We start from the raw sequence: 22,041 nt of genomic DNA on the forward strand, positions 1-22,041 counted from the left end.
TAATTGATTCAGAATCCCTGTGCTCTGAAACGTGATGCCTGCTCATATAAACCAAATTTGAAGGTTGATTTCTACAGCTGAGTGCAGCCAAGAGGGCTGCCCTTGTGGAATGATTACACTCCTCCGGGTTGGCATAAGACCTGCTCTGTGTCTTCTTTGTTTAGAACTTGAAGATGATTGGAAGATACTGATGTTACTTTATCAGGTGAACCAAAAGGAGAAAGGAAAGGAAACGTATTAAATAAAAGATGGCAATGTTTTATGATTTTTATCTTATTGCCTGTATAACCAGCCTTCCATAACTAGAAATGTTGAGCTCTCTATTAGGGACACATCTAATTCAATGAAAAATCTATAGATTAGTGTAATGAGAAATAGTTTTATTACTTTTAAGGACATATGCACTTAAATTAAATGCCAATGAAGTTCTCCCCAATTCTAGCATGTTTGTTAGCTCGACAGTTTTTTAATTTCTGGTATTCTATTACTAAACTGTTTATGCTTCTAAAAATGCCTTATTTTAAAGTTGAGAATCCCAGGGACCAGGGAGCCTGGTGGGCTGCCGTCTATAGGGTCGCACAGAGTTGGACACAACTGAAGCGACTTAGCAGCAGTAATCTTGTTTATAATATAATATAAACATATTCAAATTTAAGGTGATGAAAATCTAAAGAAATTTGAGTTTATGTATTTAGATAAGAGTGAAAACAAAAAAACTCAAAACCCAAACTGCCATATTCTCTTCATTAGATGGTATGAAAATGGTCTTTTAAAAGATATTTTAATTACTATTTACATGGTAGTTGATATTAAATAAGTAGATAGTAATATATTTATTTTAAAGAAATTACTATGAGCCTATGTTCAGAGAAGCAAAGAATCGTTGAGTTTAAAGAGATGCTCAGAGTCAACTAGTTAACCCAGTACAGAAAACCTTTCTTACTACAGCTTCCTGGTAACTGACTATTTATACTCTTAAACTCCTTTAGTGGTGGGATCCTACTACGTGGAACAATCATTCCCATCTTTGGATAGTTGAGACAGTTAAAAAGTTCTCTCTTAAGATGAGCTCAAGTCTACCGACCTGAACTTTCCATCTTGCCCTACTTTTTCCTTTTGGAAAAATATAAACTAAACATGATTCCTTTTCTATATTCTAATGGCTCAAATATTTGAAGACAGCTCTCACATTCCCCTTGCATTTTTTTTCATTTTCCTTTTCATGCAATCTGCTGTCAAGCCAAGTTTCCCCATTTTATGATTATATTATTAAGTCTTGGAGAAACAAATGTACAACTTTATATTTTTCAAATTTCATTTTGTCAGAGGGCATACAAACAGCGGATAAAATGCAAGAAATAATTCAATCTCACATGACATACACAAAGTAAGTTAAAACAATTGAGATACCAGCTGTGACTTATACACGGGCAAAGATAAACAAAAAATGAAATGAAGGATTTTGGCCAAGGAGAAAAATAAGGACCTGTATGCACCACTGATGGGAAAATATATTGATACAAATTTTCTGAAAGGCAAGTTAGCAATATATATGTTGGCAATCACATTTTAGGAATTTTCTTAAAGAATTAATGGTTTGGGCACTTAGTTGTAAGAGTGTTCATGGCAACAATGTCCAAAATAACAAAATTGAAAACAATCTTGTAATGGTTAAATAAATTATAGAATGCCTGCTGTGGTATTGGAAAATGATATTTCAGAAGAATATTTAATGATGTGGTATTAACTGGAAAAAATAGATTATACAACAGTATTTGCTGAGTTATCCCTATTCTCTAAAAAATATAAGTGTGTACATGCTTGTCTCTAAACATATACACATTTATATAAGATTAGAGAGATAGAGAGGTATAACAACAAAAGGATTTACATCAAAATGAAGACAATGGCCATTTAAATGAAGCCCTTATTTTTTTGGTTTTATGTAATCATTTTGCATCATCTTTGCAGATCATTGTGAATCATTTTGCTGGCACTTACTCTATTAACTTCTCCCACACACCTTCAGCATTATATCATCTTCAAATGTGAAAACACATATTGCCTTTGATTCTATCTAAATTGTTTTGTGAAATGTATAAGATAGGTAGGGTCCATGACAAAGTAAGCCTTCATTTTTTCCATTAGGATCACATTGTCAGGGTGTAACAGTTTGTGTGTCAATGTCAAAGAGAAGTTTGCTAATTCAATCATGTATTTTTGGATCAAACATTTTTAAAGACCCAGAATTTATCAGGCCTGTGGCTAGATGTTGAACTTCATGGTCATCCTTCAGTCAATATCTGCCGGGGTCCAGCTCGGGTGGATCCAGGGAAATCCCCCGGCATATATCTTGTTTTACTTTAAAGATATTTAAATCTCAGCCAGAGACTCTTCATCTATTTATTCATCGAATGTAAGCTCAATAATATAATTGCAAGATGACTAAATTTGACTCAACAGTGGATGGCGGTGAAGTAGCTAATCTGGTGGGTGTAAGGGAAATCAGACATGGCTCCTGCCCTAATAGAGTTTACAGTCGTGTGTGTTAAGGTCAGTGTTGGGGAGGCAGCATGTGGGATTTTTAGTTCTTAAAACATGCCAAGCACTGATGAACCTATTTTCAGGGCAGAAATAGAGACACAGACACAGAGAACAGACTTGTAGACACAGCAGGGGAAGGAGAGGGTGGGATGATTTGAGAGTGTAGCATTGAAACACGTACATTACCACAGGTGAAATAGATGGCTAGGGTGAAGTTGTTGCATACCTCAGGGAGCTCAGCGCAGGGCTCTGTGATGACCTAGAGAGGTAGGATGGGGTGGGAAGGTAGGAAGGAAGACCAAGAGGGAGGGGACACATGTAGACCTATGGCTGATTCACACTGTTGGGTGGCAGAAACCAACACAACATCATAAAGAAATTATCCTCTAATTTAAAAAAAAAAAAGGCATACTAAGCACCGTGTTAAGTGATTTTTACACATTTCACTTCCTGTCCATCTCCACTTTAGAGACGTGGGTGGTGGTAGCCATGGGGATTTAGTGACTTTCTAGTCCAGGAAGGCCTTGATGAGTGATGTGACGAGATAAGGAAAGCTGATCTTTTCTGAAGCCTGGGAGAGCTTTCCTGGGGAACTGAGACCTGAGTAACTTGACGCATAGGGGAAGGAAGACAAGAGCATTTCATGCAGAGGTTAGAGCACGGCGCCTGAGGTGGCAGGGACCGAGAGGATGCCAGGACGGATGGAGTATGGAGTAGAGGAACGGGCCAGTGCCACACGATGGGGTATCTTTGTGGACCATGTTAAGGAGTTTATCTAAAAGCTTTAAGAGTCGTTAATTAGACTTACAAAGACTTGAGGCCAAGAGATATTTGAATCACTAAAACATGAAGTCATTTCGGCTGTAATGTGGAAAATGTTTTGAAAGGACAGGAAAGTTGTTATTCAGAGATCAACTAGAAGGCTATTGAAGGAGTTAAGGCAAGAACCTAGGATAGTGGCAGAGGAGGGCAGGAACAGTCAACAGAAAGGACTGAGTAGCATTATCCCTGGACTTGGGCAAAGGATCCCTGCCGTAGTCCCCTCACTCCACAGGGACTGATTCTGTCCTGTGTCCATGTTCCTCTCCCCAGGAACCCACCCAGAGCCCACACCCACCCCCTTCTAGACCACACTTTGGTATATAGAGCCCTGGAATCCTTGGCCCAAATGACCCTGTGTCTGCTTCTAGGACCAGTGACGCCCTCTTTCCAGTGCATCCCCTCAACTCCCAAATATGTGCAGAGCATACAGGGTATATGGCCTTGGGCTCAAGGGTGGCCAAGGGGCAGCCGTGTGTAGAGATGTAAAGACAGCTTGTAGAGTCTAGACCTGAAACCTGGGGCCCATGTGTGTGTCCACAAGGTTCTTAAAGCTGGGATGAGATGACAAAGGGTATGCAAGCCAGCTCTTCTTGAGTCATTAATTAAGGACAAGGAATGCCAAGGAGATGAAGACTTTTCATCTAAACCCTTCTCTCTGGGTCACTGTGGAAGTACGTTTGTCAAGGTAGGAGAATAGAGCTATTTTATCTAATGGCTTGTTCATTTTATTCATAGCTTTCAAATATTTGGATATAGGGTATGGGGCTCTTCCCTTGGACTCTGCAAATGTCAGGGGAAAACCTATATTTGAGAGTCATGTATGGGATTAAACACCAGGATCTAGTGATTGGACATGGATGCTGAAATAGAAGGAACTCTCTATAACTGTCAGGTTTTGCTCTTAAGGAGGTGGATGGTAGTAATGTTACCTGGGATGGGGAAGACTAGAATTTGGGGGGAGGATTGAGAATTCAGTTTTTGAGATTTTGGTGTCTGAAAAATCTAGGAGCTGACTGCCTCTATCCCCCAGTATCAAAAGAGACAGAGGGCTCCAGTAGCTTTCTTCTTGGTTAGGATGAACAGATGCGGGTATGCCCATGGGGAAGGAGAAAGATGAAACCCATGGAGGCTAAATCCACTCATCCTCTACTGAGTGGTACAGCATTGATAATAAGACTAGTGATAATAAGACTAGTCCATGTCAGGGGCAGTGGTACCTGTGTATGAGCAGTGTGTCTCCTGGGTCTTCATCTACAACTATTGGGGCTTTTATGCTAATGCCTGTGTATCATTTTGACTACTGGAAACTAAATCATTAGCCTTTCCTTGAGCTTGTATTCCATGCACAAAGCCTCACTAAGAATGATGATGATGGTGATGATGACAGGCACAGTCAAGATGTAGAAGCCCCAGGGGCTCAATGGTCAAAAAAAAAAAAAAAAAAAAAAAGTGCCTGCAGTGCAGGAGACACAAGAGACAAGTGTTCAGTTCCTTAGTTGGGAAGATCCTCTGGAGGAGGAAATGGCAACCCTTTCCAGTGTTCTCTCCTGGAGAATTCCCCAGACAGAGGAGCCTGGCAAACTACAGTCTACAGTCCATGGGATCACAAAGAGTCGGACACGACTGAAGCGACTTGAGCACAAGCACACACAGAAGTCAGATATGGGAAATTCATTGGAGTAGCCTGCTTTTTAAATAGTGCCTTTTTAAAGAATATTTGTTTATCAATTTTCTCAACTTATACTCCAAAAAAGATCAAGGTGGAAGAGGCTCCGTCATTCCTGTGTTGCTGAACAAACAGAATCTCAGAGAAGAATAGTTCTCCAAAGTCAAATGATTATCCGGCAGCAGAGTACGAAGATCAGAGACTTGTTACTTTGGGGCCAAATGTATGGTTCCTGCCCTTGCACTAGGGTTCCGCAGATTTGATCCCTTGGTTGTCAGAGGGGCTAAAGACATGAGACTAGGAGACTGAACTCCTTCTTCCTAAATTAACTTGTGGTTCGACTGTATCCTGAAGGATTTGCTGTAATGACTCAAGTTCAATGGGAGGACACCTTCCCAGTGCTGAGATTACATAGAGTGAGTAGCCAAAACAGGGAGAGAACACACAGTTCCTTTTTTTCCTTCTCAGAGATCAAAATGAGAACTGCTCATTTTCAAGACAAAAGTAGTCTCTTCCACATCGAAGAACGTTTATACATATGTATACGTGATATTTATTTATGACTCCCATGTGGTGATTTTAGTACAAATGATTCTGGAACATATGGAGTACATTTTCTTTTAAAGTAAACAGAGATTGTTAATATTCAGGAAAAACCAACGGCAAAATGAGTGTCGGCTCCTCTAAATCTCTAAGAGTTTGAGGAAGTTTCTAACTTGAGTTTACAAAAAGAACTGCACTTTTTCTTGGATAATAGCAATTTCTGAGCTAATAAAAGCTTGGCCTCTTTTTAGGAGTAATGTAGGTTTATTTGTAAGTTACTCGGGTGTTATAGCAAGCAATGTGGTGATGTAATCTGTGTTCAAAGTGGTATGGTGTTGGGTTTTAGATGAGAAACTGATCATATTTACATTCATAATTAGTGATCTTTGCCTGGTTAGCTCAGTCTGAGACTAATAGGGTTATAGGTTTCCACTTAGTTTTGAGCCGATTAGATTTGGTGTAATCCATGGTCATAGTCTGTTTAACCTTAATTTACACACCATAAAACACGCAGTTAATCTTACTTACATAATTCACTGCATTTTAATTAATATTTTAGGGGAGGAAAAAACTTTTCTCTACCCTCTTATCTTCAGTAACTGGAGCTTGTGAATTAAACTGATAAAAGAAAGAATAACAGAAGAAAAAGCATACAAACGATGTTAATATTTTAATATTTTTGCATGCATGAAGGCCTTCATAGAAAACAAATGAATACCCCAAAAGGAGGTTAGACCTGGGAGCTTATATACCATTTTAACAAAAGAGTTTGCACTTCTAGGGATGTTATACAGTGGGAAGGTAAATAAAGCTCCAATATTTTGGCCACCTGATGTGAAGAGCTGACTCATTGGAAAAGACCCTGATACTGGGAAAGACAAAAGGCAGGAGGAGAAGGGGTGACAGTGGATGAGATGGTTGGATGGCATCACCGACTTGATGGATGTGAGTTTGAGCGAGCTCCAGGAGTTGGTGATGGACATGGAAGCCTGGCGTGCTGCAGTCCATGGGGTTGCAAACAGTTGGACGTGACTGAGCAACTGAACATTAACAAAGGTGGAAGCTAAGGTTATTTTAGTAAGGTTTGTCTGTGCAGACCCATCTCAGGGCTGACTTTTTCTCTCTAGTGAAGAGGGTTCTTCTCTTCCTAGTTCCAGAGAGGGGAAGGGGAGTACCTTTACAAAGGGAAATCATGTCCTGCTTTTAGGCAGATGGGAGGATGGGAGAAGAACCTTTTCTGTATTTGCTGCTTCTTAACTGCCTTGGGCTCTAAACAATCTTCATGCCACAGTATCATAGTTTGGGGTGGCGCATTCTGACTCCTGTCAATATCAACTGAGATTTGGGTAAAAAAAGATGAATAAAACCTATTTTGTGACTTTGAAGATCTCGTTGTCTACTGAGATAGAAAGACAGCACACGAATAATTGCGATAATGAATGCCATACAAAGCTTTGAACAGGAAGTCCCAAGGTAGCGTGGAAGGAATGACTACCTGCCTTTGGAGGATCTGACAAGTGGTGTCTCCACAGAACTGGGAGGGCTGAATGGATGCAGTGGCTTGAGGGGAGAATAGAAGAATGTTCTGGTAGAGAGGAAAGCATGCTCAAGGCATGAAGGTAGGAAACAAGAGTGTGCTGGGGTAGTTCAATTTTGCAGCAGGGTATTAGGCAGGGGTCCCAGTGTGGGGATAGCAGAGTGGCTGAGGATGAAGTTGGTGGATAGGCAGGTTCATAACATGGAAGACCTTCTAGTTCATCCTGAGGCGCTTGGAATTTATCCTGAATTTGAGAAGGCACCATGAAAGAGAAGTTATGCACTTATATTGGTTTATCCTGGCAGCCAGTGTGAAGGAGGAACTGCAGCTGACCAATGGAAAACATGTACTACCTCAATGAATAGTTATTGAAACTGAATGTCAAAGGAGTAGCTGGAGAGAACACAGTTAGAAGGGAAATTAACAGGGATTGGGATTGATTACACATGAAGTGCCAAATGAGAATTGAAAATGTTTTTTGTATTTATGAGTTAAGGTGACTCAAAGGATGGTAGTGTTACTACTTACAACAGAAAAGGAGAAAGAGAAGGCTTGAGAAGAAAGATGAGCTCAGTTTTGGGTAATGAGGGTAAGGTGTTTCAGGACTGAGACATTAGGAAAGTGAGAAGGAAAGCTGGCTGACCATAAACAGTGGGTCAAGGGACAGAGGCAGCTGAGTGTCACAAACTCTTTTCCAATGGATCAGAAGTCAGACATGAATCCAGGTTCTGTGAGCCTGGAAATTATTAAATACTAGGGATTCTATTAAAGAAAAATGATCCAAAATTAGAAATACAAAATTTTGATGTGGATGTGAATATGAATATTTAGAATGAGAAAAGGAATTATAGCAAATTGATTTTTTTTAACTTGAAAAATACCGAAATGAATTTTTTTTAAGAATATCATTTTCCCCACTCCAGGGCACATATCCAGATAAAACCATAATTTGAAATGATACATGCATCCCAATGTTCATTGCAGCACTATTTACAATAGCCAGGACATGGAAGCAACCTAAATGTTCAGGAGATGGATGGATAAAGACGATGTGGTAGGTATATATAATGGAATATTACTCAGTCATAAAAATAATGAAATCATGCCATTTTTAGCCACATGGATGGACCTAGAGATTATCATACTAAATGAAGTATATGAGATTATCACATAAGTGAATTGAAGTGACAAAGAAAGGCAAATATCATATGATATAACTTATATGTGGAGTTGAAAAAATGGTAACAATACATTTATTTATAAAACAGAAACAGAGTCACAGATGCAAAAAGCAAACTTAGGATTACCCAGGGGAAAGTGTGGTGATAAAGATAAACTGGGAGATTGGAATTGGCATATACACACTGCTATATATAAAATAGGGACTTCCCCAGTGGCTCAGATGGTAAAGCATCTGTCTACAATGCGGGAGACCTGGGTTCAATCCCTGGGTCGAGAAGATCCCCTGGAGAAGGAAATGGCAATCCACTCCAGTACTATTGCCTGGAAAATCCCATGGACAGAGGAGCTTGGTAGGCTAAAGTCCATGGGGTCGCAAAGAGTCGGACATGACTGAGCGACTTCACACACCATATATAGAATAGGAAAAGACATACTGTATAGTACAGAGAACTCTTCTCAATACTGTCTAATGACCTATAGGGGAAAATAATATAAAAAAAGAGTGGATATATATATATATATATATATACACACAGTGGAGATTATATATTTTATATTATATTATATTATACATTATATTATAATAATATAATATAATATATAATAAATATAGAATATATTATATTATATATATAGAGTGTAGATATATATAATTATAATATAATATAATATAATATATTATAATATTTATAATATATATAAAATATAAAGAGTGGAGATATATATATATATAAAGAGTGGAGATATATATATCCATATCCATATATATATATATATATATATGCATAACTGATTCACCTTGCTTTACAACAGAAACAAACACAACATTGTAAATCTACTGTGCCAATAAAAGTGAAAGAAAACATGATTTCTAAAATTAATAATCATTCATTTAAATTACACTTTGGCTGTATAATCATTGGTTGCCTCTTCACATAATGATTTAGTAATTTTTTTCTATGTTGGACATAGACAATTCAGTCTTTCCTTTTGCATGGTTGATCTAAATTATTTTTAATAATGACATTTTAATGGTGTTTCTTTTAGATTCGTGACTCATTCATAATGTTGCAAGCTTTTAGGGCCACAGATGGGTCATAATGGAGAGTTCTGACAAAATGTGATCCCCTGGAGGAGGGAATGGCAAACCACTCCAGTATTCTTGCCTCAAGAACCCCATGAACTGTATGAAAAGGCAAAAAGACATGATACCAGAAGATGAGACCGCCAGGTCAGTTGGTGTCCAATAAACTACCGGGGAAGAGCAGAGAAATCGTTACAGGAAGAATGAAGAGGCTGGGCCAACGTGGAAAGGACGCTCAGTTGTTGATGAGTCTGACGGTGAACGTTTTTAGAGTTGTTCCCAAATTTGGGAAAACATTTATTAAGTTTATTTCTTATTTGAGTTATAAGACTTAAACTGTTATAGGTGACTTTTGGATTCCATCCATTTAAAAATCTTACTTCTCTTCGACTGTCCTTTGAATGCGTTCCTGTTCTGGCCTTGCATCTTTTTGTCACAGCTTGGGGGTGAATCATTAACATGGCCAACAGGCATATTCTTGGAAGCCACACCTACACCAGCATTACTAGCAAGAATTTATGTATAGACGTGTCTGGGAGTCACAGAAATATATTTCACTAAAAGCAAACTAAATTGGCCTCAAACTCAATCTCATCTTTTCAGGATCTCAAAAATGCTTAAAAGTTACCTCCTAGTCACCTGATGTATATGGAAGATAGAATGAATGAGATATCTTAGTCTTGTAAATTTTACAGAACTATCTGACCATGTGAAACAGAGTTAGAGGCCTTCACAAGCCCGAAAGGCTCCTGTGCAAGTCAGAGGTCTTTGACATTTAAGCTTCAGAAACTTCATGGAAAAGTATCTCTGTCATAAGGTGTAGGGACCAGTGAGGTCTAGAATATGCTCTCCTTCGGGAACAGGCACCCTACTCATGGGTGATGCACTTATCCTGCCTTTTCAACTTACCCTTGGGATTCAAGATGGGTCTACTGAACAGATTCCATTTATACTGCTTGAAAGATAAAAGTAAATATCTCTGGTCTGTTATTTGTTTACAATCTATTGGACAATTAGCTTCTTAGCCATAGTTTAAGGTGGAGGAAATGGCTAGCATCCAGGCACTGGTGAGAATAATCCCTTTAAACTTAGTGTTTCCCAATACCAGGCATGGGTATCTTTCTATACATGAAAAAGGGAACTAAACATGGGTTTTAAACCAGCATTTCAAGGCATGTTCATTAAACTACTCAATAATGAGTAAACAGAAAAATAAATACAAGAAAATCATTCGCAGCATGAAAGAAGAACAAGTCATTAGCTATTCAGAGAAAACAAAAAGATTTACTTCATTTCTTAAATATAAGAAATATTTTCAGAATACCTTGTTCTCAATGAGGACATTATTTCTATTTTAAAGGAGGTTTAGATAAGACTTTTTCCAAATAAAAGCTGTAATTAAATTGTGTTTTAAAGCACTAGAAAGTAGACACAGTATTACAGAATATTTGAAGAATGAGATAGAGGGTAAACCGAGAAAAAAATCTCAGAATTTGGAAGAAATTAGTACTATAAAAATATGAGAGAATTGTTAGCAAAATATGAAGGGTAATTCATAAAAACTCAGGTCCTGAATAGCAGTATTCTCATTTAGAGAAAAGAGAAAAAACAAAGAAAACTTGCCAGATATGAAAATTATCTGATATTAATAGACTTGTCTCTTCCCAGCTTGCATTAGTTAATAGAGATTAACACGATAAAATATATTGATAAATAATCAAAAGCTTCAAGTATAAAAGCAGACTCTAACCACTCTAAGAGGAAGCAATACTTACTATAGAAACAAAGCGAAATGAATGGTCTTAAATGACTTCAGGAATCTTTTCTGAAACAACAAAATATGGGACAATAGCCACGGAGTCTTTTCCAAAAAGAAATGAATCTCAGAATTTTACAAATAACCAAATTGTCACTCATACCTACAAAGTTTTATAAAATTCATCAGCTGACTACCATAAAAATTGCCCCAAACAGCAAGTTCCTATTGTACAGCACAGAGAACTATAAATCATAATGGAAAGTATACAAAAAAGAATGTATATATATATATATATATATAATATATATACGTGTATATATATATATAATATATAGAACTGAATCACTTTACAGCAAAAATTAACACAACATTGTAAATCAAGTATAACACAATAAAAAATCCTATTAAAAAAAAAACTGACCCCCAAGACACACCCTAGATAAGTAAGGGATGAATTAAAATAAGAATTGAACAAGAAATATGTCTTTGGTACTTTACACCAAAAGATGCTGAGGTTCCAGTATTTGAACAGATTTATAATTTTTGTCTTTTTATATTTTTTCCTATATATTTTGGAATATATCCTGAAAATATCTCTTTGTTATCACAGGCTTATTAGATGAGAAAATACTGCATTAAAGCCAGTTAGAAAGGTAGCATTCTCTTGTTTGAGTTTTCTTGATTGACATGTGTATGTGTTTGTACTCACTGGTACATGTGTATTAAAAAGCGTAAGTACAAGTTTGTTGATAGAACTAAATTTTCCATGAACTAGACAAAAGCATGATTTTACTTATTCCACTAAAGAAGATAATTTGTACTTGATCTAGATAATAAACAAGATGCATCTGAAATGTGGCTAGATCCTAGGTAAATGATGACGGTTCAGTTCAGTTGAGTCCGGTCGTTCAGTCGTGTCCGACTCTTTGCAACTCCATGGACTGCAGCACGCCAGGCCTCCCTATCCATTGCCAACTCCTGGAGTCTACTCAAACTCATGTCCATTGAGTCAGTGGTGCCATCCAGCCATCTCATCCTCTGTTGTCCCCTACTCCTCCTGCCTTCAATCTTTCCCAGCATCAGGGTCTTTTCAAATGAGTCAGTTCTCCACATCAGGTGGCCAAAGTATTGGAGTTTCAGCTTCAACATCAGTCCTTCCAAGGAATATTCAGGACTGACTTCCTTTAGGTTAGACTGGTTGGATCTCCTTGCGGTACAAGGGACTCTCAAGAGTCTGCTCCAACACCACAGTTCAAAAGCATCAATTCTTCGGCACTCGGCTTTCTTTATAGTCCAACTCTTACATCCATACATGACTACTGGAAAAACCATAGTTTTGACAAGATGGACCTTTGTTGCAAAGTAATGTCTCTGCTTTTTAATATGCTGTCTAGGTTTGTCATAGCTTGTCTTCCAAGGAGTAAGCATCTTTTAATTTCATGGCTACAATCACCATCTGCAGTGATTTTGGAGCCCACCAAAAATAAAGTCAGCCACTGTTTCCACTGTTTCCCCATCTATTTGCCATGAAGTGATGGGACCGGATGCCATGATCATAGTTTTCTGCATGTTGAACTTTAAGCCAACTTTTTCACTCTCCGCTGTCACTTTCCTCAAGAGGCTCTTTAGTTCTTCTTCACTTTCTTCCATAAGGGTGGTGTCATCTGCATGTCTGAGGTTACTGATATCTCTCCCGGCAACCTTGATTCCAGCTTGTGCTTTATTCAGCCCAGCATTTCTCATGATGTACTCTGCATATAAGTTAAATAAGCAGGGTGACAATATACAGCCTTGAAGTACTCCTTTTCCTATTTGGATCCAGTCTGTTGTTCCATGTCCAGTTCTAACTGTTGCTTCCTGACCTGCATACAGGTTTCTCAAGAGGCAGATCAGGTGGTCTGGTATTCCCATCTCTTTAAAATGGTTATTTTAAAATTAATTTAAATACATATAATTTAAATGTTGGTTTAATATGATTGAAAAGCTAGTTTGTGCTTCAAGGAAAAAATTTGCATTATCTATTTTTTTTAGTAATATAAATCACATAGTTTCACAGGTAAACTTTCAAAGTAAGAAATCAGAATTTTATCAAAATTTTATCAAATTTGCACACCTTCATTTGTTATTAAACCTGAAATATTTTATGTGGAGCTAAATTGGAAATTACTGTAATTGTTGACTTTAAATCGTTATTTCAAAATACAAAAATAAAACCATGCCTCTCTCTTTAAAAATTTAAAAATATTAGCAATTGAATTAATAAATTATGATTATACCTTACTTTAAAGTTAACTTCACTGTTACATAAATCATAGTAAATATAATGCATTTTATGTCAATTGCATATGAATTTCAACCATCTAAACTTAATGGTACAAAACACAAATTTAAGTTGATTTGTTTCTATTAGACTGTCTCTCATGAACACAGAGTTATATTACGAATTTTAAAAGGAAAATTTCTGGCGAACATTACAGTTTAGAGAAGGAAACAAAGATTGTGGATTGGAGTCAGGGAACACTGTATGGTAGAAGTTAAGCCTTCTCTAGAGTAGTAAAAACTGAATCTTATTTTTGAAAATATCCCTTTCTTTTAATTTTCTTCTCTCTCTTGCAAGAGAAGAGTGTAAGAAGAAATCTAGCTACTTTCAGACTGAAACTTGGGTGACCCTCTGGGGGCATTCAGTGGACCCTATGGGTCTCCCAGCTTTGTTGGTGCCCATCTGCCCTAGGTCTTTAAAACTGTCCTTACTAAAATTCTACCTCATGTGGGTGTATTAATTAGTTTCATCGCATGCATCATTTCATAACATATACATATAACAAACCATCATGTTGTATTACCTTAAATATATACCAATTTTATTTCTAAAAAAAAAAAATTAGGGATGAGGGAATACATTAAATCTAAAAGCAAGACTGACATGAGCCTTTGCCGAAAATGCAAATCCAACCTAAATTGCCACCCTGTTTTTTAGGTTAAAAAATTCTGGCTGGTTATTTGTTTTTCCAAATTAATTTTGGATCATGAGATTCTATTAGCTGGTTTTTGCTGGCACCACATTGCTGAAAGGATGACAAGAAATAGGGAGCCTTGGAAATTTTACATGTCTGCCCTAAGAATTCCTGTCCCATTTTATAACCCCCAAAGTCTTAGATCATTTGGATCTGGTTTAGATAAGCGAATTAGAATGAAACCAAATCAGTGGATCTTCTAAGCTTCCCTCAGCCATCCTTCATTAAAGGAAGAGTCATTTTTGCCTTTTATGAAAAGGCAGAGCCAAAAGACCAATCTTCACCGACTTTCCTTTCATCCAAAACTTTTCCCACAATTCTGCTGCCAACTCAAGAGGAGAAGTTTCAATTTTTGCATTGCTGTTTTTCAAATACAGGAAAGTTATGTGGGGACATTCCCTATAGTCTTGCTGGGCCACGTGCTTCCTTTTGGTTCAGAGTTCCCATGGAGTCTTAAACAAGAGCATTTGTCAGACAATAGCATGGACATATTGGAGCTTATAACCTCACTGATGTGCCGAGCCATGTATATGTTTCCTGCTGAGGGCTCAAAGAAGACACATTTAAGGATGCTACAAGCATTATAAGTTCTCTTTGGTCTTCACTGATCCTACCAGAGGAGCATATTGGAACCACTGCAAGAGTACATTGTAGAAAGAAGATGTATACTTATTTTTACCTCTGGCTATCCAAACTCTTGCTGCAAACTCAGTCTGCTGCTAGGTCATGTCAGTCATGTCTGACTCTTTGAGACCCCATGAACTGTATACAGGGGAAGTGACAGACAGATTCAAGGGATTATATCTAATAGACAGAGTGCTTGAAGAACTATGGACAGAGAGGTTTGCGATATTTTACAGGAAGCAGTGATCAAGACATCCCCAAGAAAAAGATATGCAAAAAGGCAAAATGATTGTCTGAGGATGCCTTACAAAAAGCTGAGAACAGAAGAGAAGCTAAAGGAGAAAGGGAAAGATATATCCATTTGAATGCAGAGTTCCAAATAATACAAAGGAGAGATAAGAAAATCTTCCTCAGTAATCAATGCAAAAAAATAGAGGAAAACAATAGAATGGGAAAGACTAGAGATCTCTTCAAGAAAATCAGAGATACCAAGAGAACATTTCATGCAAAGATGGGCTCAATAAAGGACGGAAATGGTATGGACCTAACAGAAGAAGATATTAAGAAGAGGTGGCAAGAATACACAGAACTGTACAAAAAAGATCTTCACAACCCAGATAATCACGACAGTGTGATCACTCAGCTAGAGCCAGACATCCTGGAGTGTGAAGTCAAGTGGGCTTAGAAAGCATCACTATGAACAAAGCTAGAGGAGGTGATGGAATTTCCGCTGAGCTCTTTCAAATCCTGAAAGATGATGGTGTGAAAGTGCTGCACTCAATATGCCAGCAAATTTGGAAAACTCAGCAGTGGCCACAGGACTGGAAAAGGTCAGTTTTCATTCCAATTCCAAAGAAAGGCAATGCCAAAGAATGTTCAAACTACTGCACAATTACACTCATCTTGCACACTACCAGAGTAATGCCCAAAATTCTCCAAGCCAGGCTTCAACAGTATATGAACTGTGAACTTTCAGATGTTCAAGCTGAATTTAGAAAAGGCAGAGGAACCAGAATCAAATTGACAGCATCCATTAGATCATTGAAAAAGCAAGGGAGTTCCAGAAAAACATCTACTTCTGCTTTATTGACTATGCCAAAGCCTTTGACTGTGTGGATCACAACAAACTGTGGAAAATTCTGAAAGAGATGGGAATACCAGACCACCTTACCTGCCTCCTGAGAAATCTGTATGCAGGTCAGGAAGCAACAGGTAGAACTGGACATGGAACAACAGACTGGTTCCAAATAGGGAAAGGAGTATGTGAAAGCTGTATATTGTCACCTTACTTATTTAACTTATATGCAGAGCACATCATGTGAAATGCCAGACTGGATAAAGCACAAGCTGGAATCAAGATTGCAGGGAGAAATATCAATAAAGTCAGATATGCAGATGACACCACTCTTATGGCAGAAAGTGAAGAACTAAAGAGCCTCTTGAGGAAAGTGAAAGAGGAGGGTGAAAAAGCTGGCTTAAAACTCAACATTCAGAAAGCTAAGATCATGACATCTAGTCCCATCACTTCATGGAAAATAAATGGGGAAACAATGGAAACAGTGAGAAACTTTTGTGAGAAACAGTGAGAAATTTTTTTGGTCTCTATAATCACTGCAGATGGTGACTGCAGCCATGAAATTAAAAGATGCTTGCTCCTTGGAAGACAAGCTATGACAAACCTAAATATCATATTAAAAAGCAGAGACATTACTTTGCAACAAAGGTCCGTCTGGTCAAAGCTATGGTTTTTCCAGTAGTCATGTATGGATGTGAGAGTTGGACTGTAAAGAAAGCTAAGCACTGAAGAATTGATGCTTTTGAACTGTGGTGTTAAAGAAGACTCTTGAGAGTCCCTTGGACTGCAAGGAGATCCAACCAATCCATCCTAAAGGAAATCAGTCCTGAATATTTCTTGGAAGGACTGATGTTGAAGCTGAAACTCCAATACTTTGGCCACCTGATGGAAAGAACTGACTCATTGGAAAAGACCCCGATGCTGGGAAAGATTGAAGGTGGGAGGAGTAGGGGACGACAGAGGATGAGATGGTTGGATGGCATCACTGACTCAGTGGACATGAGTTTGAGCAAGTTCTAAGAGTTGGTGATGGACAGGGAAGCTTGTCATGCTGCAGTCCATCCATGGGGTCACAAAGAGTTGGACACAACTGAGCGACTGGATTGAACTAAACTGTAGTCCATCAGGCTCCTCTGTCGATGAGATTTCCCAGGCAAGAATACTGGGTTGCCATTTCCTCCTCCAGGGGATCTTTCCAACCAGGGATCAAACGTGCATCTCCTCCATTGGCAGGTGGGTTCTTTATCACTGAGCCTCCTGGGAAGCCCTGTACAGCAAAATGAATCAGCTATACATACATATATAACCTCTCCCTTTTGGATTTCCTTCCCATTCAAGCCACCACAGTTCACTGAGTAGCATTCCCTATGCTATACAATATGTTCTCATTAGTTATCCATTTTATACATGTATCGATAGTATATTTGTGTCAATACCAACTTCCCAATTTATCCCACCCCTCACCTGTTTCCCCTTGATATCCATATATTTGTTCTCTATGTCTGTGTCTCTTTTTCTGCTTTGCAAATATCTCTACCATTTTTCTAGATTCCACACATATGTGTTAATATATGATGTTTATTTTTGTTCAGTTTCTGCATTCTATAGAGAGAAAAACGTGGCTCAGAGAGACTGAATGCCTTTTCTATGGTCTCATGGCTGGTCTGAATCTGAACTAAGATTAGAGCTCAGGTTTTTTCTTGCTTGGCAACTTCAAATCTGTCCTTGGATACTGATGGTTACTTTGATGCTGCTGCTGCTGCTGTGTTGCTTCAGTCGTGTCCAACTCTGTGCAACACCATAGATGGCAGCCCACCAGGCTCCACTGTCCCTGGCATTCTCCAGGCAAGAACACTGGAGTGGGTTGCCATTTCCTTCTCTAATGCATGAAAGTGAAAAGTGAAAGTGAAGTTGCTCAGTCATGTCTGACTCTTTGGGACCCCATGGACTGCAGCCCACCAGGCTCCTCTGTCCTTGGGATTTTCCAGGCAAGAGTACTGGGGTGGGTTGCCATTGTCTTCTCCATATGGTTACTTTAGATTCTCATAAATTAGAAAAGTTCTGAATTGCAATCAAGTTGTTATTTTTTGTTCCTTAAGTTGTTAGACTGTAACTTTTAGTTTAACCCTTAAGCAGTTTGTGAAACTGGCTTAAACTTTCTCGGTGATAATTGTGAATGTCTGAATACATGATTTAGCAAAACTCAAAAAGGATCATTGATTGAGAGCTCATGAAACTCCTGAACATATGTTGTAACAGGTTCCATTTGTGAGTTTCATGAAGATAATTCATTATGACTATCCTCTTCAGGGCCTAGCCCAGTAACTGCACATCATATGTACTCAACAAATATTTTTCCCATAAATTCTCCCCTTGTCTATCTAACTTGCCCAGTTTATCAGCACAAGTAATATTGTCCTCCTCACAGCAGCTCATAGCCTCGAAGCTCTATATTCAATTCATCCATCTCACACCCACTTTCATGTTCCCTACTCCGTGTTCGATGCCTTCATATTTTTTCCAATGGCTTGGCCAATGCCTTGCTCAGTCTTGGTATAACCATAATTGAATTATAATACGTTTTCACAGAGAAAGATGCTTATGAGTGCATGTTTCGTGCATCTTCTCAAAAATGAACACTCTCTGGTCTTTAACAAAAAAAATGCAAAAGCAATAGCAAATCTTATCCCTATCATTGAGAAATTTACAATCTCTTTAAAGAAATAATGTACATAAGAAATGAATTCTGCAAAGGACGTGTATCAAATGTAGTGGAGAGATATTTGTTGGAAGAGTTCAGAAGAGAGAGAAATTTGAGCTGGAATAGTCTGGAAGAGTTTCTGGAAGACAGAATTTAGGTTAGGCCTTAGACAATGATGATGAATTGGAAAAGGAGAAAGAGAAGGAAAGAAAATTTTGATTGAAGGAAGAGAGTGATCAAAGTTTTGGTTGCAAAAAGTGTGATAAAGTGGTAGCATGTTCAATGGGAGGCCAATAAATGAACAGTAAGTAGAACTTTGTTGGATGGGAGGGCTGATGTTTTGTATATATAGAAATTCTGTTCAGAAAGCAGAGCCTTATATTTTATACTATCCTCTATATAGATTGTACTAGAGAGGTGAATTTTTTTTTTTTTTTTAATAGAATGGAAGTGAGAGAAGGAAAAGCCGATCAGGAAATGCAGGCGTCTGTGTGGCCCAAGGCCATGGTTGTCCCTGGAGATGCTAAGTGTTCAGCCTGCACAAACCTGCGTGCTAGCTAGCCCTGAGTGAGCAAAGCTGACCATGAATGACAGAATCAGGAGTGAAAAGGAAGAGAAGATGTGTGAAAGACTGTGAAAGAATTGATGTGTTGTTGAACACAAGCTTAATTGGTAGTAAGGAATTAAAGGCCAACCCTGGTTTAATATGTCACTTCCCTAATAACATTTTTAGGCTGAGCCTTGATGTTTTAATTCCAAAGACTAACTTGTGAGTTTCACTCTGAGGTTGGCCCAGAAGGTGAGATATTTTTGGTCAAAGGCTTTTTTTGATGAGCCTTAAGAAAAAACAACTCCATACTTCTTTCATTTGTAAGCCTGACCCCATGTGGAGGTATGGGCTAGGCAAATAAATAACAAGAATAAGAACGTCTTTATGCCTCTCACATTCCCTTGACTTTGTCCTTTGTGCCGTGGCAAACTGGAAGGGGACACTGAAGCATTGATATGGTTGTGTGAGGCACTCACAGTGGCCCCCAAGGAACAGTTTTCAATATGTTACACTATTATGCTAAGAAAGTTTGTGACCCAGGTCATTTGAGCCAATGTTCCGCCAGGAAGAATTAGCAGTGTCAAGTTGCTCAGAGGATATTCCTTAACTCTAAATAAATATGAGAATTTTACAAAATTTCCACCAAAACTTATTGGGTGCCTTTTGTGTGGCTGCCACTCTGGAGTGTCTTCATGGAGTGGGGGTTGGTGTTCAATAAATGTTTATTGGATGAAGCATTAATGAACTGGTGAAGACTAGTGTTTTAGGAGGTTAATGTGCTGGCTTAGAGAGGAGGCAGGCCAGAAGCAGTGAGAAAAGATGAATTTCTGTTGTGTTCCAGATCCTTGATTGTGAAGGCTTACATGTGAATACAAAGGAAAGGGTAGGCAAGTGACATTTTGCAGGGGAAATTCAGTAGTACATTGTGGCTCACTGGCTGTAGGGAGGTGATTAAGACTAAGGGGGAGGAAAAGAGTCAGAGATAGCTGGGTATTTGAATCTGAATAGGGGAGTAGTCTTTGCTTCCCTGGCGGTTTAGATAGTAGAGTCTGCCTGCAATGGAGGAGACTGGATTGATTGATTTCAATCCTTGGGCTGGGAAGATCCCCTGAAGAAGAGAATGGCTACCCATTCCAGCATTCTTGCTTGGAGAATCCCATGGATAGAGGAGCCTAGCAGGCTGTTATAGTACATGGGGTCACAAAGAGTAGGTCATGACTGAGACACACACACACACACACACACACACACACACACACACACAGGAGTAATCAAGTCATGGGCAGTGAGCAGGATTTGATTGTGATCTTGGTAGAAGCTTTTGCATGGAGCCATCCTGTGAGTAAAGCTCTCTAACTGATGCCTGGGCCAGAGGCCTGAGCTAAGAGTGTCCTTAATTGATCAATGAAGAGAAGCATCCACATCAACCATTTAGGAAGAGTGACATGTTACAATGCAAAATCAACCCTACTAGGTTAAAAGAAAATATCTGTTTTATCATCGCCCAATAATCAAATTTCTTTTGTTAAAACTGGTGCATTTTGTTTAAATCCAAAATGCATGTAATATGGCTGCTATGACAAGTGCAGGTTTTTTAAATTAATTAATGAATGAGGCTATATTGGGTCTTTGTTGTGGCACATGGTGTCTTTGATGTGTCTTTCATTGTGGTGTACAAACTCTCTGGTTGTGGCACCCTGGCTAGATAGTAGCGGCACACAGCTTAGTTGCTTCACAGCCTGTGGGGTCTCAGTTCCCCAACTAGGGATCAAACCCATGACTCCTGCATTGCAAGGTGGATTCTTAACAACTGGATCACCAGGCAAGTTCCACAAGTGCAGTTTTGAACTCTGTTAATATGGTGTCCAAGTCAAAGGCAACCAAAGTTTCTCAACCTTGTTTTCATTATCGTCCCCTAAGGAGACTTTTCAATGGTTTGAGAGTGATGGGAATTTGGGGATTAAGGAAAAGAAACAAGTTCATCAGGAGAAGAATGTAAAGAGCAGAGACCTAAGGGCAACACCAAGAGGAGGGTAAAGAAAGGTGGAAACAGACAAAACAGACGTGATGCATTTAACAGGTTGAGTGGATATGAAGATTTGCAAGTACTGAGTCAGGAGAAAAGAGACTTTGAAGGAAAAGGTTATAAGTAGTAAAGTCTAAATTACTGAAGAAATACTAAAGGAAGGTGGAAGAATAAAAAAAATGAAGACCATTGGATTAATATTTTTCAAAGTGGAGTCATAAAATTGTCTGTGGCCATGCATGTGTGACTTATGGATGACTGGTCTGATCAGTTCTGCAAATTACGTAGAAATTATTGCCAGTCTCCAGTTACTGGAGCCCTGTATATATATGCTAAAATAGAGCTGTTGGGTTTGTAGTTTTCCATATGTTATATTGATATTTGGGTAAGCAGTATCACAACAAGTATTTCTATGTATGGTCCCTTTCTTAGCAGTGAAGGCTAGTCATTGTTAGCACCAAGGGAAACACAGTCCATCTAAGGTCGGGACATATTTTCAGCAGGAACTGGCAGTCATTCACTCATTGGGAGACTAACAAAGAATTTTCAGTGTAAGGACCAAAGGGTGTGCTCGTGGGGCCCCAACGTTCAGGGAGCCCACGGGCTTGGTGCTGCGGTTGAACAGGAATGAAGACACATCACCAACCACATAGGGAAGATTTTTAGGCCACTGCTGTGTGGAATTCTGTTTATGGGTCAATTTTGCAAACAACTTCCCTCAGACCAAATGTTCAAGGAGCTTAAGTTTGGAGATAATTAGGTGGTTCTGGAGACACCCTGAGTCTTGGAACTGACAGGATCTTGAGAGATCACGAGGCCCAGCCACACCCTCCCTCCCCCAGCCCAGCCTCTAATCTAGTCTGCGTTGCAGAATCACTGACAGATACTCAACCAGGTTCTGCTTGATTACTTTC

This window comes from Ovis aries, chromosome 12 (genome assembly GCF_016772045.2).
Source record: "Ovis aries strain OAR_USU_Benz2616 breed Rambouillet chromosome 12, ARS-UI_Ramb_v3.0, whole genome shotgun sequence".
Lineage (NCBI taxonomy): Eukaryota > Metazoa > Chordata > Mammalia > Artiodactyla > Bovidae > Ovis > Ovis aries.